The following is a 14,821-nucleotide window of genomic DNA, read 5'->3' on the forward strand; positions in this document are numbered from 1 at the left end:
GAAGCCATAGTTCAAATGTTAAAAGCACGGATCTGGAGAACCAAACATCCGTTTTAGCTGAAAACTTAATCGATTGGTCACCACCAGCTAGTGACCAATCAATTATGTTTCAGCTTAAACGGAAGTTTGGTTCTCCAGATTCGTGCTTTTGAAAATTTCATCTTTGGCTTCGATTCATCTTCACCTTAATTATTATTTGATTATTTATAGCTTGATTTTTATTGAATAATTGATAGTTAATTTTTTGAGTTGATATTTTGAGCTTGCTTGGACATTAAAACCAATTTAGATTTTGAGAAAATGTATTTAATTAGAAGTTGTTCTCTTAAATGTGCTTTAATGTAAGTTCAAACCAGTTTTCCAGTGAAAAACAATCTAAATAAAATATTTTTAAAATGAAGACAAGCAAATTTTTAATTGAAAGATTCAATCATTAGTTTGAATCAAATAAAAAATATAATGAGGAATGCTCAAACATAATTTCCTCTTATTGTCAAGTAAGTTTGATAGCTGATCCAACTCCAACAGGAGCTAACTATCACTTTTACTAGCGGATTAAATTGAGCGGAACATTGTTCTGTATGGACGAATGATGGATCCATTTGATTAACATTGCGTTATGCAATTGGCACAACTTATCAGTGGCGTAGTACTCATGTGATTTCAGTAGCGGAATCATTCATTGACGGTTTTTAGTCCTATCCTTTTTTACAGTACTATTGATCAGCGTACTACCCCATCAATAAGCAAAGCTATACCAGTGAGCAATATCTGCGTTAGGCAAGACATATTTAAATTGGGCAGTAATTTATTCAAAATCGACTGGTTGCCTTATATATTAACTTGAACAACAATGATTACAAATCTGATTTTGAAACCGGGGCATGCATGCATGCTCAAAAACAACCGTGGCTATGTTCGTCTATAATTAATAATAAGTTTAGAATAGTTCAACGAATCTTAGTTCTCTTCCATCCGTTTGAAACTAATGAAATTTCAATCAACTTTCATCTTTACATTTAATGGGTTTTGCGAATAAATCTATTTTTCAAGAGCAAAAAAGTTCCAAGGTAGTGATTTTTCTCTTTTTTATTTGTCAGTTTACTTTCCTAATGCATGATGATTTTCATTCTTGTCTTAAGCAAAGTTGTGTGGACAAAGCTGCTGTACAATTCGTTCTTTGACATCAGACTGCTATCTCTACCCGTTATCTGGCCATTTCGAACTGAACATGCCTCTTTGGGTCATAAATTTATAAAACATTATACTTTTAGAATTACAGTGAACTAATATATTTTTTCGCAAAATTGTGTGCGAAAACCGTGGTGATGGCTTCAACATCGTGGTTGGGCGGTTTTACCCCGTCGCTTAAACTAATCTTGATAAGAAATCACATTTTCAGGCTTCAAGAACCTATTCAAATTTTAACAAATACCATGGTGAATCAAAATCCGAACGGCACCAATATCTGGACGCTCAATCAGAATTCATGAATTTAACGATGAAAATCCATAATAATCTGATAATATTTTACGTATCCTTAGATTTAATTTAATTTTATCAATTAACTTTAATTTGCCATCTAGTTAGCCCTGCGAAAATACATTAAAAATAAAAATAACATCGCAACTTCAGTTTCTCACTTTTTCTTCGTCGCGCAAGTTTTGGTTGTGTAATTTTAGACTGACTTACCAGCATTGGTCCATTCGCAAAGGGTAGATAACAATTGGTATTTCTACTTAAAATTGAACTTCAGAATGGTAAATGTGATGATAGATATTGAAGTTAAATGAGTGAAAATGTTGATTTAATGTGTAATTTGATTATTTTAGGAAGAAAAAGATTCTGTCTGGAATAATGAGCCAGTGGTTTCATAGCCGGAGATGGATGGATATGGGTTATGAAAGGGGTCCGCGTGGTCTGTAGGGATTTGAATTCTAAACTTGTTACCAACTCAGTTAAACTAAACTTGTTACCAGTTAAAGCTAAACTTGTTACCAACTCAGTTATTGGTAACGGTAGCTTAGTTGATAAAGCGCTCGTCTAGCATACAAGGGTCCTGGGTTCAAATCCCAGCCGAGCACGTGGATTTTTTTTTTTCATAATTTCACCCATAATTTGTCCATCTTTACCACGCGTAATGAGTTAATTAATTTAATAACCATGCGGATAGGATTACCGGACAGCTCAATATAAGCGTCAATCTAAGCTAAGCTACCCGACCAGTGGATTACAACAAAATTGTAGCACAATTAATCAAGATTTAGAAGCACATTGAGTTTATTGAGTAAATTATAACATAATTAAAACAATCAGGTATAATAACAAAGGCTGTTTCAAATTAGTTTCATCTGAAAACATTATAATAATAATATGAAAGTGATCGTTTATAACAAATTTTGTTATAATTCAGTTATGGAAAATAACAATAATAGTTATATTTTAGTTTGATTTGAAACATGAGTTACATTTCTGTTTAAATTATAACAAACTTTGTTTCAATTTTATTTAGTGTAGAGGAAATTGTATTACATTTTTCGTTATTTTAACTACTAACCAGCCAGAATTGGAACATATTTTGTTAAAAAAAACACGCCAACTAAATAACAAAATCTGTTACAACTCTATTGTAATCCATTGATCGAGTACGCTAAGCATTCCTGTAGAAATTTTAAAAGTTATTGTGGGAGGAACCTTCAAAAATAAGTCTTGATGGAAGTCTGGAAGAACTTTGTGATAATTTAAAAATTTTGTTTAAAAAATATTAGCATGAAAATTTTCGAAATTAAATGTTATAGAACATCCTTTTATTAAGTATATTGCTGGAAAATCTTGGTTAGACATTTCTTGGAAATTTTTCCAGCAATACACTCGATTCAGAATATTCTTTTTATTGCTTTATCATGCTTTTAGCCCTGAACTGTTTCGTCTTTTTTGATTCAGAATTAAGTTTCTTCGAAATACTAAGAGAGAATTCCTTAATTAAATCTTTGAGAAATTTCCTAGTTGACTTACATATTTAAAAATTTCTACTTATATTTCTTGGAATATCCCCTGAGAATATATGTACTGCTAGAATACCTAGACGATTACCATGTGGATGAATCTCTGGAAGATTGTGGAATTGTGGATTGTGGATTGACTAAAATACCAATAATGTTGGAGTTCCCCTACTTCACACGGCAGTCCTCAAATGCACGCATTCTGAAGTCAATGCACAATCCAACAAATCTATGATCATTCGTATTTCGACCTTTTGTCCTTACGACATTTTGTCTTTTGACCTTTTGTCCATAAACCCAATCCAACAATGTGCATTTAAGTGTTAGAAACGACGCCAGTCAATCTATAACCAAGAGACTTTTTTCATATTTTAAGAAAAATGAGTCAACAGTTTAACACTATGTGACTTTTGAATATCTTCCATACAGTGTTGATAGACTCACACTCAAATCTCAATCAATACGCTCTCCCGTGAGAGCAAACTCATTAGAGATCTGCTTCACAAATCTCACGCTTGAGATTTTGATGCAAAATCAACTCAATCAACTCAAACCGTAAAAAGTGATTCAGTCGCAAAACCCGGCAAAAACTCGTGAAACCCGAATGTTATTGTTTACGTTAGAAAGGATTACTATAATTCTACCACACTAAAAAGAAATTATTGCCGTTTGTGAGTAAACTGTGGAAATACGAGACAATAAGTCAAAAAGGTGAGCCAACTCATCCATGATTTTTTGATTGCTGAGTTGCGTGATTGACAACTCACGCATGAAAAATTTCAAGCGTGAGTTGTGACAAATTGAGTTTTTCACAACACTGGTTCCATAATTGTTCTATTATGACTGAACTATATAATACCGTTCAGAGATTCAACTAACTCTGACTGACAAAAATCTAGGAAAATGTCGTTCATATAACTACGACAATTTTATCAGGGAAAAGTTTTTTTTTATATTTTCTAGAGGAGCTGCTTTGAAAATACCTTAAGTAAATACTGAAGACTCTGAAAAAAATCAACATATTTCCTGAACAAATAACGATATTTTTTAAAGAAAATTGCCTAAAGATAATTTCAGCTATTTTAAAATTATTTGATATATATTTTCATTGATCCTTACTGACATAGTTTATTTTTGAACTGGTAGTTCTGCTGGCACAATCCATGTTATAATTTCAGAAGATATAATTTCGATTATGCCAAGGATATAATCCAGCTCTCTACTTGATTTGATATCTAGAAAATTTAAATTTGACTGATCGGTATTCGGATATAATCAGCGAATTGGTGCTTGCACAATACTAAGCTGCGAAATGAAACTTTCATGATGCATAATATGACATTAAAACAAAACTATTGGTATTTTCCAATGCCTAGAATTATAGCGACAGCATTAACCTACTTCAATCTTAAAACAATATCCGGAAACAGAAAAGAAAACCCAATATTGCCCAGACAGCCCTTGCCTTTGCCTCCGTCAGGCACGAAACTTGTTCAGCTTAGTTTTATCCGGTGGATCAGAAAATTCCAATCATCCAACTTCCATACCAGAACTAGAGCATCGTATCGTCACCTGGACTGGCACTGCAGATTAATTAATTATTTTCCGCCCTGTCCGGTTGCCCTTTTGTGTGAGTTACATCACGAACCCGATTCGTATAGGTCTGTGTCGGTAAGCGACGCCACCTCATTGTTGATGCGCTTTGCTTACGACGGGTGCACCAGCCGAAGATTAAGTTGAACAATAGGGAGGGATATTGAACTTTTTGTCCTACTGTTGTGCCAACCACCCGACAGTCAGTCAGCAGCCTCGACCATGAAGAAAAACGTGACGAACGGAGAAAATTTATCACGACCCATAATCAATAAGCGGAGTGATAAATTTCTTGCTAATTGATTTCTTATCGACGCATGGGCTCTTCGACGGGATGATAACTAGAGCCAAGATACGTGGGAGCGTGCTGTTTCCCGGGCATGATTTGAAACCAAAATGAGTGTTTGAAATTCACAGCTAAAAATATGTTTTAAATTTCAGTTTATCTTCATTCTCATAGTTGAAGCATCAAAATAAACTGAAATGTAAACGACAAATCGCTTATATTCCAATCGAATACACTTTAAATTTACACGATCATGTAACATTCGAGCATCTTTTGTTGAAAAGTAAACGATATGCTGTAACCATAAATGAATTTGGTTTACTTTTACTTTCTTCTTCTGTTAACGCTAGATTGCAATATAAATATTTTTATCTGAATTGTTTGGTAGTTTTGAGGTTAAATTTTTATCAGGAGTTACTTATTTTTCAAGCCAAATCACAGAAAGCAATCCTGTAGAAATTACTGCTAAAATCTCTGGAAGTATAAAGTTATGCGATTCCCATTACTAATCAATGTACCACTGTTTATGTTCTCGACGCTAGAGGAATCTACGCAGTAATTGTTGAAAGGATTGCTGGAGGAAATCATGTAGCAATTTCTTAAAGCATTGCAGGCGAAATACAGTTTTCTGAAAGGTATTACTGGAAAATCTTTTTGAATATTACTTCGATTAATTATTAAGAAATTCCATTGACAAATTCATGGTTAAATACCTGCATAAATTCATACAAAAATTCCAAGAATAAGTTTTAGTAAAAAAAAACTTGATAACTGTACAAATACCCAAACAAAGAAGGATACTTTGCAGATCTCCAAGTGGTATGGAGAGGAATTTTTATCCAGTTCTTTGAGAAGAATCTGTGAATTTCCAGAGAAATCCATGTAGGATTTTCCGACGTAATAGCCTATTGCAAACCTCTATGAATACCTGAGAAAAAATCTAGGACACTAGATAAATAAAATTATTTTACAATAAGAGTAAAAATTTCAAAAACATTATATTTATTACGTTCAACAGACACTTTCTAAATTAAACTATTCTATTTATTAATGTTATATTTTGAAAATTTCAATATGTGGTGTTTTTATATCGAATGGACCTCGGATTTTTACTGCTAGAGTAAAGTATAAGGGTAATATTTTCATTATCGGAAAATTTTAAAATGTTCCATCGGTGAAATTTTATTATTTTTCTCACTTTTAAGTTGTTTTTCGTACTAGCCCATGAAAACTCTGTTTTCCTACGCTTTTCAGCCCATATAAAATGCATGAAAAAAAAAATCACCGATAGAATATTTAAAAATCTTTCGATTATGAAATTATAGACCAAATACTGATCTCTTGCGGGAAAATCCGAGTTACATTTGTTGTTTTAAATCTGCTGTTCAGACTTAGCATATAAGTATGATAGAGTACAGCTTATTTTTCAAAAGTTCTCAAAACCAAGAATTAGTGTACACTTCTGAATTTTAATTACATAAAAAGAAAGACACCAAAATTTTAGCCAAAAATATTTACATTTAGAGGCGGCGCAAGCGAGTTGAAGGTGAACCCAGTGAACCACGTATCGTATAAGAATGTGCATCCAAAATCACATATTCATGCGTCCAAAATCAGAATTGCACAAGATGCCATATTAAGCGTTCTCAATGTCAATACAAGTTGTATATAAATCCCCAATACTATTCATACACGACAATCTGTGTTGACAACAAAACATGTCGTAAATAGTGCAACATAGAATCACGTTATTAATACAAACTGACAGATCATATATCAATCCAGTAAGCATCGTATGAAATCGCAATAACTTAGCAAAAATTGCTCCCCAAACTTTTTCTATCTGCTGACGATGGGCCTCAAAGAACAACAAAGTATGTGTCGCTGTACATGAAACATGTATTAACATTGGCAAATAATCAGTCAACAGATAAGTAACCCTTGGTGGTACAGTGGTAAGGTGCCCGATTCCTGATCCAGAGGTCTCGTGTTGGAGACTCACTGGAAACTATTTTTATTTTCATCCAAATTTTGTGGCATCGTATATCTGATCGCACAAAGTCCGAATAAGTCGTGCCAAGTACGCATATAGCCTCCACTTTGGTAGGTTTATAGCAGGCCTGCCCAACCTTTTTGAACAGCGGGCCAAATCAGAGAAACAATTTTGTGTCGCGGGTTACATTTTTAAACGCACACATATTCACATGAAGTCTGACAAAAGTCAGCAAAAGAAATCCATGAAATCCATAAAAGCCGTGTCCAGAAGTCTTATAAAAATCTTGTTCAAGGTTTAGTAAAAAGCCCGTATTGTTTATAATACTGTCAAGAATTCTGCGTGGTTAATTTATTTACAGGATTCTGTGAGAATATTGATTCAGTGGTTCAGTGAAATTATGTATGAAAATTTAGCCTTTTGCCCAGAAGTTTCATTCAGGCTACATATTTCTTATGTCAAAGAAAGTCATGGTAAAAAAACACCCAGAATTTGAGATTTAGAATTTGAATCATGCATAAAATTGAATACATAAGAAGATTTAAGAACTAAAACAAACAAAACAATTTAAATAATTGCCTAGTTAAAATATTAGGTTGAAACTAAATTAAAAATTAAATAGTCCCGGTATGTTGTAACTTTGGGTTGGTAGAATAGTCAACGGGCCAAATATGAGACGAATCATCGAACCCTCCGCAGGCCGCACAAAATGAGGTCACGGCCCAAAATGAGGTGCGGCCCGCGGGCCGTACGTTGAGCAGCCCTGGTTTATAGCCTTTTCGTGCATTCTATACGATTGAATTGATTCATGAGAATAAGAATGATGTATAACAAAAGTTATACCAACCACAATGTTGACTGGGAATTTTGAAGTTATAAAAATGACGTTTAGTGAAGTTAATACAATTTTTCTTTTGTTATTTTCAATCCAAGTTTTTCTATCTTCAAAATAAATTTATGAAAACTTTGTAGAATATCATATTTGTCTAAAATCAAAACTTAAAGTAGTTTAATCCAAATTTTTCTTCACTTCACGAATACTCAACCGATTCCGAATCTTTTTTCATGCTAATGAAGCTAATTTAGTTGTTTGTAAACTGTTTAACTGGAAACTGTTTAGGACCAAATTATTTAACAAACACAAAAACTCACAAAAACATTTTTATGTACTAAACATACATTTTATTTTGATTTTTCGGCTGTTATACGTTATTTTTTAAGCTGAAACTGATTCTTCTCATTTGTGGTAGTGCTTCGTGAAACCCAAGCAGGTCAGTTCGGATTTGCGTCGTCCGATAGATTTTGCTCACGGTTTCGCGCGTGTTCTCGCCGCTGGAGATTTTTTTTCCTGTTTTGGAGCGTCTTGCTGGGTAGTGCTTCGTGAAGCCCAAGCAGGACAGTTCGGTTTTGCGTCGTCCGATAGATTTTGCTCACGGTTTCGCGCGTGTTTTTGTTGCCGGAGAATTTTTTTCTGTTTTGAAGCGTCTTGCTGGGTAGGTATTTGGGAAGGCACAAGCAAGACGGTTTGTTTTCGGGACGCCTAGAAGTTTTGCTGTCAGTGTCAGTTTTGTGTTCAGTCGAGGATGGATTACCAACTGGTGAGTTCGTTTCATGCTTGTGATAACACATTTTTTCTTGAAAGCGTAACTTTTAAGTAATATTCAATCAAACTTTGTATGGTTCGTCACTATAAGTGTCGGCATTATGCTTTTTTCTTATACAATTTCAATATACATATATTTTTCTCTTTTTGACATTACTAAAATTTATCTTTTGAATTGTTCGACATTGTGAATGTTGAAGTATTTTTTAAAACTTCTACCATATCGAGACAAAATGCACAGTAATACTCATATGTTCTTTTTTTTTTTTTTTAAATCTTTATTTGAGTGTATTTTAACACACGAGGGCTAGTTCTACACTTAATACTCATATGTAATTTTCAAACAAACTATGTATAGCTCGTCACTACAAGTGTCGGCATTATTCCTGTTTCATATAATTTAAAATATATACATGTAATTTTCAGTTTTCGTCATTAATAAAAACGTCTTTTGAATTGTTCGACATTATAGATGTTGACGTATTTTTAAAGCTTCTACCAAAAGCTTCTCGAGACAAAAATACAAAACTAGCTTTAAATATAGGTCGTATATTTCCCCCTTGTCCATGGATCGCATCACCGACCAGAGGTGACTCCCAGATCTTTTCCTCCCTCACTAATAAACACCCTTCCCGTGGTGATTGTGGAGATGCTGAGGTATTCTCGGTCTCTAGAAGCAACAATCATTACACCCTAACATTCCTTCCCCATCCCAACTGACTGTAAGGACTTGGCCGGTGCCGTTATTGATCAATAATATTAGATCTGCTAAAATTGCACTTCAAGAGTAAGCGGAAACTTCCATCCCTTATTCATTTGGATCGTAGTGCAATTCTTACCAGTTCCGATCAATCACGGAATACCAACCATTGACATGTACAGTCAGTCTATGCTATGCTAGGCTATGAAACTAATTCTTCTCATTTGTTAAACCTTTGTAAAGGTCATTGCAGCAATTTTAAAATAATCTAGTAACATATTTTTTTGTACGTGATTAAAACTATATTAACTTTTCATCTCAAATTCACGTCAAGATACGTCAGTTTTTTTTGGTAAATATTGAATTTTGCACAAAAAAAACTTATAATAATGCAAAGAATTTTTTCACTATAAAATCAGGTTTATGGAAAATATTTGTTGAATAACTAATCCAAAACCATTTTTTTATTAAATGTATTGTACGAACAGCTTAAAAAACAACTAAGTATGCTTTAATGCATGCACTCAGATTTGAAATCGGTTGAGTATTCATGAAGTTATGGTCAAACAAAGATGAATTTCTTAGTGAAATGAAGAAAAAATTAGAGTAAGCTACTTTAAACTAAGACTAGGGTAACGGTCGTATCTTGGACCCCCTAAGGAAGTGATTTTAGTTTTTTGTTCCAATTAATAAAATGATCAGCGTAACCAAGTCAAAGAACATGCCATAATGTAGCGAAAAGCTTCTTCTACGAGATAAAAATGCCCATACAGTCATGTAGGATCTGAAAAACGTCGAAAATAATTGAATTGTGAAGCACTGTCTGTCATTATTTTGGACACACCAATACATTTTGGACCCTCAAAGTATATATTTTGGACCTCTGGCATTTTTTTATCGTTTGGCGACAAAGTCCACGACACTGATTGTATAATATGCTTGCTCATAGTCTAATCAATCGATTGACAATGAAATACCGAAGAAATTCTACGCTTTTTTCTAGTTCATAAAGGTTTTTGTTTACATTTGAAAAATTTTTGACGGCTTCGATTTCTGTGTGTAACGTGTTATAACGGTTGCATGGATGAACCGATTATATTTAATTAATTTCAGATAGAATAAACACATTTGCTATGTACAAACGCTTGATGCAAGTGCGGAATAGTCCTATCTTTCCAAATGGCATGCGAATTGAGTTGGTCTTTCGATTTAAACTGGGAAATTTGCAAGAAAATGTCCCAGGGGGTCCAAAATATATAGGGGTATAAAATATATTGGTTACCCTAGTTTCGAGTCAGAAAATTCCATATAACGTTAAACGCCTAGAGGTATGCAACGTCCTATAAATATTTTTTTTTTTTTTCTTTATTGAGAGATTGCAACTGAAAAAGTTCTTAAACTGTGCGCAGCTGCTTAAGCAGTGATGCTAATAAGTGTTGAGTGTGTGTGTGTTTTATAATAGTTTACTTAATACTACTTATTATCTAAAGCCCTACTTTGCCAACCACTTAAACTACCAAGCAATCACAACTGAATCTTCGCGCGACATATGATGGACATCGTTTAAAGTGCAGCAAACTGGTACCATTTCCCCACCTCGCATCAGCTTAGTGGGAATACCAACAACCTTAGGAGCCCATGTAAGTAGGTTAATGACTCCGGTTGGAGTCCCGCGCCTACACGCGTTCCTTTTGATTATCCTAAGGTGGCCACACTAAGATTAAGTTTTTAGCGCTTAAAAGTGTGTTTAGAACTTGACCAAAGCTAATCGTACCATCTATGTACAGTACGGGTTCACTGAAGAGAAAAGTTCATAAACGCACTAAAGTCATTGATTGAATAAATAGGATCGTATCTTGGATTTAAAAATATTGAAGGAGCGTTCTTCTTTTATGTTTTGTGGCAGTGAATTATATAAATTGATTCCTTTCATCATAGTACTATCCCTGGCAACACTTATTCTTGTTAGAACAACATGTAAGTTAGATCGCTGTCGAGTATGATGATTATGTATGTCAGAAACTGTTATCAGCGTGAAATTACATTTGATTCTCTTGTTAATAATTTTATAAAAAAGCACACAGATTTCATATTTATGAAGTAAGGATAGCGGCAATATTTTTTCTGAATATAGTTGATTTGTAGGAAATAATCTTGGCAGCCTCATTATGGTTTTAATAACAGAATTCTGGATACGAGCTAGAGAATGAATTGTGGGTGACTTAGAACAACCCCATATGGAGTTCATGTATAGTAGGTGGGGATAAATGTATCCGTAATATATTTTCCATGCCACATCCACAGATATATATTTCCTAACTCTTCGTAAGGCGAATGCAATTGAATTTATTTTGTTTGTAACACTAAGTATATGTTTCTTCCAGTTTAAACCTTGGTCGATCCACAGTCCAAGATAGTCAACACATTCCTTTTGCAATATTATAGTATTATTAAAAGTTAGATTGATTGCAGGAGGGGCATTTCTTAATGAAAATACTATAAAATTGGTTTTATCTAAATTCATTGATAGATCGTTCTGCTCAAACCATGTGTTTATTAAATTTAGATCATATTCCATGTCGTTTGCCAATTGAGTAGCATTTGTAGACTCGTAAGTAATGGCAGCATCATCGGCATACAACTGCAATTTCCCTTTAAGAGGTAAATTGAAGATATCGTTTATAAATATCACAAATAATGTGGGGCCCAAAATTGATCCCTGTGGGACCCCAAATAGAATTTCTTGAAAGGCAGATTGCGATTGACCTATTTTAACGCACTGAAAACGGGTTTTCAAGTACGATTTAACTAAATTTATGGCATTAGCGGAGAATCCAATTTTTTCAAGTTTGTTTAACAGAATAGTGTGATTAACACAGTCAAAAGCTTTCCGCAGGTCAATGAAAAGTGTTGATACTGTAAATCCTCGGTCAACACTGCTTATAATTGTATTCATTAAGTTTGTCGCTGCAATGGATGTGCTAGAGTTCCGCACGAAACCGAATTGGTTTTGATGGATTATATCGTTTCTATACAGATAGTTTTCGATTTGATCACGCAAAACTTTTTCAAATGGCTTGGACAAAGAATTGAGAACTGAAATAGGGCGATAGTTAGATACATTGGTTCTATCCCCATTTTTAAACACCGGAGTTATTTTTGCCATTTTTAGTATATCTGGAAATGTTGTTTGTGAAATACAATCGTTGACTAGTTCAACATATTTTGGTAGTAAAAAGTCTTGGAATTTTATAATGAATTTACTAGATATGAGATCTAATCCAGTTGAGCTTTTGCATTTCAACTGATTGATTTGCTTCTTAAGCGTATCACTATCCACAACTGTAAAATTGAAAACAGATGCACTGATGTTATAGTCTGTTGAAGATACATGTTGGATACGGTATGGTAGGATTGTTGTTACTACATTGATGAAATACTGGTTGAACTCAGAGCAGATGTGATTTTCATCATTAATTAACCTATTGTCACATTTCAAGGTGTAATTCTCGACTTTTGGCCCTTTGTTAAAAATCAATTCATTCAGAACTTTCCACAGTACACTAGGATTATTGGCATCTGCAAGGATTTTTCTTTCATAGTATCGTTTTTTCTCCCATTTTATGCGATTACTCAAATTATTTCTATAGGCTAAATATTCTCCCCATAAAGCTGTGTTTTGCTTAGAAACTTTATACAAGTGATTTTTTTGTTTAATCATTCGGAGTAGTTCAGTTGTGATGTATGGTTTACGTACAGTTTGTTGCCTTCTAACTTCAAAAGTTTTTGTGTTTGCTAGAATGGTTGATGTTAAACAGTTAACAAATTGATTAAAATCACATATTTGGGAAAAATCAAAAGTGTTTGCGGTAAAATTTTCGTAAGATAAAACCGTTTTTCGTCGTAAATTCTTGTTGTGCAAATGAGCTGTTTTATCGATAGAGACAATGATTGTTTTATGATCCGAAAGATCAGGATCACTATCTAACAAGGAAATAGTATACTTGTTCGTACAAATATCAGAGTAAACATGATCAATTGATGTTTTTATTGAGTTAGATTCTCTAGTATGATAATCGTTAGTCAGAGGACTAACAAAAAGAAATCCATTGCTATGAACAGCAGATGTGTATGTTGATACAATACCATCAGTGCAGTTAAGCAAATTTATATTGAAATCTCCGAACACTAGCATGTTACGATGATTACTTAATACTTCATCCAACTCATCAATGAAAGCGATTTGATCTCTGCCTGGATTATACACAGCACATATTTTTAGATTGCAGTTTATCAATTCTACTATCAAGTAACTATTGATGCCCTGCTGAGAATTCAAAATAGTATGCGAAGAGAGAAGAGAATTTACAAAAATTGATACTCCACCACCACGGTCTGTATCACGTGTACAGTGATAAGAGTCGTATCCATTTAGATTGAATATTTCTCCTTGGTATAGCCAGGTTTCTGTCATGATAATTACATCTATTTTTGCGTCTCCACTATTTGTGTGGGCTAGTACGCATTCGAGAGAGTCAAGTTTTCTTCTACAACTTCGTATGTTCATATACATGAAATTAAGAGAGGACGAGTTCAAGGTGTAAGTGTCGAGTGCAGAGTTTACAAATAGTTGTGGTTCAGTATCCATTTGGGTAGTTTTGAGTAGTGTATATTAAGGGATTCGTTGTGATTGCAGCAGTAGCGTTTGTGGTTGGCATTTTGTTGATCATTTTGAGTGGTATGATTAGATTGTTTGGGCGTGTTGGGCAAACTACACATTTATAGTTGAAATTACAAAGAAGATGTGTATATGTGTACCTTACTATCAAAGGGACCTCCGAGGCATTTGTTTGCTGTTGGAGATGGATCGCCGGATGCACGTGGAGAATGGTCGTGGACGTAAATGCGTTCTTCTGGTTGCAAACCGAGATCCGAAGAATGTATGTGTTGAGATTTGAGGGCTTGAAAAAACCTTTGCTTCAAACGATGAGTGGCCAGTTTCACAAGTATTGGTGAGATCTTTTTCCTATTTGTTGTTTTGGTGCGCTTGCAGATGACGATATCATTTGCCTGCATGGATATTCCAACTTTATCGAAAGCTTTGGTCACAATTTGATAACAATCTTCGGCTGCAGCTTTGGGAACATTGGAGATCAGTATGTTGTTGTTGCAGTTCCAGCTTTCCATGCGACGAACATCAGCTTCAATCTCTTGCATTTTGCTTGATACTGCTTCGAAACGACAGATTTGTTCATCATGTTTTTTGAGATGATGTTTGAGCAGTACGAGTTCCTTATTCATACTTTGCTGCTTTTCGACAAGAGAGCATTGCATCGACTTGACTTCATTCATGGATGCCTTAAGTGTCGTTAGCGTGATGTCAAGCGTGGTAAACGTTTGCTCGACTTTCTTGACAACTTCTTCAAAGACTTCCTGAACAAGGTGTTTGAACTCTTTCATGAGAACATCGCGATAAACTGGTTGATTTCAGGAGCACTCATTTGCATCGGACGCTCAGCCATACTCCAGCAGCAGCAACAGCAACAAGATACGACAGCAACAACAGGATACAACAGCAGCAACAAGTTTTAACAGCAGAGACTCACGAAAATGTCTTTACGTTTGTGTAGATGAGTGTCGTTCT

The sequence above is a fragment of the Aedes aegypti genome, chromosome 2, assembly GCF_002204515.2.
Source record: "Aedes aegypti strain LVP_AGWG chromosome 2, AaegL5.0 Primary Assembly, whole genome shotgun sequence".
NCBI lineage: Eukaryota > Metazoa > Arthropoda > Insecta > Diptera > Culicidae > Aedes > Aedes aegypti.